Source organism: Meleagris gallopavo, chromosome 4, assembly GCF_000146605.3.
Source record: "Meleagris gallopavo isolate NT-WF06-2002-E0010 breed Aviagen turkey brand Nicholas breeding stock chromosome 4, Turkey_5.1, whole genome shotgun sequence".
Classification (NCBI taxonomy): Eukaryota; Metazoa; Chordata; class Aves; order Galliformes; family Phasianidae; genus Meleagris; species Meleagris gallopavo.
Genome location: NC_015014.2, coordinates 18,480,946 through 18,486,352, shown reverse-complemented (window position 1 = coordinate 18,486,352; position 5,407 = coordinate 18,480,946).

Genomic DNA, 5,407 nt, shown 5'->3' with positions numbered 1-5,407 from the left:
AAAAAAAAAAAAAAAAAGCAAACAGAACATTATCATGAAATCAAGCCCAATGAGAACACATAGAAAACAAGACGTGATCAAGGCAAATTCATCCATAATCAGTAAGCTTTATAATTATTCATCATTTGATTAGGAAAGCATATCCCTATTTCTCTTTCTAACGGTTCCTCAGTTTATATGATACATCTTATTCTTTGTGTAGAGGAAGAAAAACACATATATAGAATGAAAAGGAACAAGTGGCAGGAAAGAAAATACTTAATACATGTAATAATCATACATTCACAATGATGGAAGGGTCTTTAGGAAGTTATTAAGCCAACTCCTACCTCAAGGAAAGCTCAGTCTTTCCTGATCAATATTTGCCTGATCTACTATTAATGATCAGCCACAGAGACTTCAAATCCAAACTAGAAAGACTAATCCACCCTCCTTTCCTGTCAGGAAATGCTTTCCTGATATTTAGCTTTTTCTATCAGAAACGTAGGTATGTAAATTACCACAACATGCACGACAGATGTCGAGTGTTGTTCCTTTTTTTCCCCCCCCTCCCCTTTTAAAAAGGAAGCTTGTTTCAAATTTGTTGATATTCTGAAAATCACCACTACTTTTAAGATGAGGAAGTGATATGTAGACCTGGCAATACAACTCCTTGTCATTTCAGTGTAACAAAGCAGTCACTAAAATATTATTATTTCAGGAGGAAAACAAACCTTTTTATGAATACAGTATTTTCTATAATGTTAATAGACATTAGTACATCATGGTTTTACCTCTTACACCTCTTACAATAATTAACACTATTTACTTTCTGGCCACCATAAGTTCAGTTACAAAATCTAATTTCATTAAACAAAAATTTGCACAAGAAGAAAAACGGAGCCATTTTACATTATAAGTGTCCCACAAAGGAAGATTGCTGTTGTGCTTTTAACAACAAACACTCCAAAAAGATATTTTTCAAGTGGTGGGGGGAGGGGGAACAAACCAGAAACACCACACTGAAAGACCAACCAACATTTCATTAGAAATAAGTACTGCTAGTCAAAACTCCTCAACTCCTCTGCTAGTCAAAGAATCCTCAAAGAAAAAAAAAAAACTCTGAAGGGAAAAATCAAAATAATTCTGCTTGCACTTTGTATAATCAATGAATATAAAGATGTTATAATTAAGAAATAAACAAGAGAGTTTGGCAAAGCAGATTATAACAACAACAACAATAAAAAACAATACATAGAATGCTTACCCACATCCTGGGCTCACTGCAAAACTCCAGAGGAGGAATCTCCAGAAGAGATCTTTTCCCACTGGTAGTCAGCACTTAAATGGGGTCTAGGAGAGGTGGAGCCAGGCTCCACCCCTTCTGGCAGCACAGGTGAATTGCCTTCACCTGTGCTCCCAGGGCTGACTCATTGCTCAGCTGAGGTGATCAATCAGAGGTTCAGGCCATGATTCAGCAGTTCCCATACACATATACATTTGTATAAGTGAGCTCTGACTCAAGGGAGAGGAAATAGTGGGATTTTCTGGGAGGTTTACCATAGATCTGAACAGAAAAAGAGTTTTAAGCCAGCACCCTCATATTACACACATCACCAGTAGTAATTGTAAAGTCTAGCAGTGCTAAAGTCAAAATAGCTCAATAAAGATCAAGAAAATAAGATTAAAATAAATTACCAGAAAAAAATCAGCTGTTCATGGTGTCAGTTCTTCAAAGAGTCTACTAAACCTGAAGGGAAGCGTGCATTCTAAAGCCTCCTTAAAAAAAAAAAAGCTAGAGCAGCAGATTCTGGGAATTTCTCACATATGTTATCAAATGGTTAGCAGTATGTCTCAGAGTTGACTCATGACTACAAGGAAATGACAGCAAATCTCACACAGCAGGTTTCGCTCTTGCATCATCATCAAATCTCTTCTGGTTCAAGTGCAAAGTCTGGGTCCAGGAGCCTTCATCATTCAGATGAGGTCCTTCCTCCAAAAAGTAGATGCCTTGCCTATTTAACACAACCACATTCTGTGGAGTGGGAGGATGGCGCCCCTTGTACATAAGGGAAAAAGAAAAAGAAGGATGGCAAAAGTACTTCACTTTCTAATTAAATGTTCTTGGAAACACATTTGAAGGTGTAGAATGAGCTTTAGTACATACATCCTTCTCCTCATTAAGGATAAAGCAAAATAAAGGTTGATCTTATGAAACCAACATACGGAGAAAGATCATCTTGCATCAAGGGCAGTCCTGCAACTGCACGCCCAAGGGGAAAGGTGCTCAGGTCCAGCTCTTCAACTTCACCACACCCAATGGTGTGTTGCCACAATGCCCATTGCATCTATTCAAAATTGCTTTGTGAACTGCTCCAGCGTTTAAGTGCTTTTGTTCAGCCCACCAGCTTTCTCTTCTAACATGGCTTTTGACAAATCTCTCACCTGCATTTTAAATTGATAAAGCAGTTCCTTCTCTATGGCTCTTCACTGTGGCTCATGGGCATTCAAGATTAGTTTACAGTAAGTAGAAATTAAAAATTAGCTCTCAGTCAAAAATAGTGGTTCACAGTTCTACACACAGCTTGCAAACATACTCTGGAAATGTAAGACCCTAAATAACAGATGATATTGCAAAACGAGTGGATGCCACATGGCGAGATACAAAGCCGTCAAGGAAAGACAACATTTTGTAAAAAGTAAATAAAAATGTAGTACCAAAAAGTGACTATATTTATTTCATACCCCCGTAGGATTTGGTTTCATTCCCAAATATTGCTATACCAATAAATCCTCCTTCCCTTCAAAGTTACAGCAACACAAAGGATAGAGGAAATGACACATAAACAATCTGTGTGTTGACAAGAAGGCAATTTTGTAATATGTTGTTATTTATGGGCAACACTTAAGCAGATGGAAGATGCGTCAAAATGAGTTTCATTTAGAACATGCAGATCATGAAGTCTGCAGGAGTGGTGCATCATGGGAAAATACAAGGAACTTCACGACTAGAACTGCATGACTACATCTAAAAGAAAAAAAAAGATACAGCACAGAAAGGATCTCTGAATTAAAAGGAGTATGGAGTGAGGCCTCTCCCAGAGGTGCACCTAACTGTGAAAAGCCTTCTCACTTTCTGAAGAAGCAACTGGCAGATAGGGCAATCAGTAATGCTGGAACACTCACCAGTATCAAGCCCACAGCCTAGCTTCTAGAGATGGACAGCCTTCCCTCTTCCTTCCCCCTGTACAGGTAACAACCTTCACCTTTCCAACTGCAGGCCCTGAATCACAGTCACAATAGCGAATGTGACCTTTACTACATGCACTAGCAGACTGAAATTATATTCATTACTCTGCTTTGTGAGATTCCAGAGCCTATAGGAGGGGGAAAGAACAGACTGACCTAACAAGCCAATGAGCAATTTCCACCCAAACTCTGAGCAAAACAGCACAAAGCTCCTCGTGAATACACTCACTTTAGCTGCATTGCTCTCCACCGCATTAGCTCATGCATGAAAAGGGGAAATAAATTAGCAAGGGAAAAATATTTATGCCTCCTCCTCTCCCTCCCTTCTATTTCATTTGATTCTAAATCAATTTGGAAGCCTTGCTGGCATCAGAGCCCTGAAGTGCTGACAGCCACAGGGAACTTATAATAACTGAGAGTCCAGCTCTCTATTTTCCTCTCTATTGGTATGGCCCCTTAGTCATATCATGGGACACAAGAGGGAGCAAAGCAGTTTCAGAATCACAGTCTTCTTCTAATAACCAATTTCGTTTCCTGATCAAAGCTGAATTTTAAGAGTTTCCCACACATTAATGAGGCATCTACACACAGCGCTTGGATAATAATCATCTCACCCCCCCTCCTCCCACACCCTCAGGCGATCTACCTCCCTACCTCATATGATCACGTTTACCAACGGCTTGGTTTGTAGCTCAATATTCCAGTTATATGTTGTGAATGTGCTTTTCTGTCTCCTTTTACTAGTTATGGGCTCATTAGACTATCTTGACTGCATTTGGCGAGATGGAGGAGGCCTCAAAAAGTCTATGCTTTTTGCAGTAATCAGTTGCAAAGAGAGTTTAGGACGCTGACTTCGGAAAAGGCTGTACCATGTGTGCTCCACCTGACTAGGCCTCAGAGAACCCACATGGGTATCTATCAAGAAACAAACCCATAAGAAACATGTTCATTAGCTCTGCCTCTAAGCCATTCCTCCTTTTTCTAGTCTTCCTTCAGTTTCATTCAAGTTCTATGGTACTAAGCACAAACTTAGCCTGCAATATTTTGCAATATTCTCCACCTGGCAAAGCACTTCATGCACTGTTAGTAGGGTGTGGAAAGCAATGGCAGGAAGCCAAGAACATCGTGCCTGCAACATGCAGCATCACAGAAAGAGTCAAGCTCCTTTCCACCTCATGCAACAAACATCAGAACGTGTAATAAAGCAGTACCAATAAAGCAAAGAAGCCTGTGGCACTCTCCTGCCCCAGCAACTCACTCTTGTTCCTGAAGCATGCTGCTATAAGCACCCACTTTCCTGCAAGGCTGCTTGTAACAGGAAACAATAGGGCAAAAGAACAGGCCTGCCCATTGTGTCCGAAACATTCACAATTAAAAGGTTGGGGAATAAGCCACGATGAGGATCCCTCCTTGCAGCAATGCAGATGGCTCAAATGCAGAGCAAGTTTCAGTTTCAGAACATATTTCTGGAGGTGCTGTGAGCTCTGTCACACTGGTAACTGCCAGACAACACTATCCATGTGGCCACAAAATCAATTACCAAGAAATACAGGCTTAAAATACAGTGTTTGTCTGTTCTTAAAAGTTCAAGTTAAATTCAGCCGATAGGTACAGCTGGGGGTTAAAAGTCAGTAGAAATGAAAATAGTCAAATGAAGTAATTTAAAACATACTATTTTGACCCTTCTTCTTAAAGTGTTTTTCTCTCTTCCGAAGTCTCTTTATTTTGCAAAAACCGTTATTTTCTTTCACCTTCCACCCACTGAAACATTGTTTCACCTATTCTATAAGTTTCGATGAGGGGGGTGCCTACAATTTCAGCTTCACAAAAACTCAGCAATGTGCACGCACACAGTGCAAGAAGAAGAGTTCTCCCTTTCAGATCAATAGGAGAAAGGGTAAGTTTCTGGAAAAAAAGAAATCTGAAACTCCCCGAGAGTTTCTTTTCTACGGCTCTTCACAGCTTTGCATAGTTAAACTGCAGATCAGGCTTGAAAGTTATGACCTACGCTTCATAAAAATGCAAGTTGTAGACTTTTGGGTCTGAAGCCTGTGAAAGCTTTCTATGGCTTAACAGAGCCAGCTGAGCACAGTACTGAGACTACAGATATATACGTACCTATACATTAATTCCGGTTGTTCTAACCCGTGTGTCTAAGATTAAATAAAAAAATTAAAAA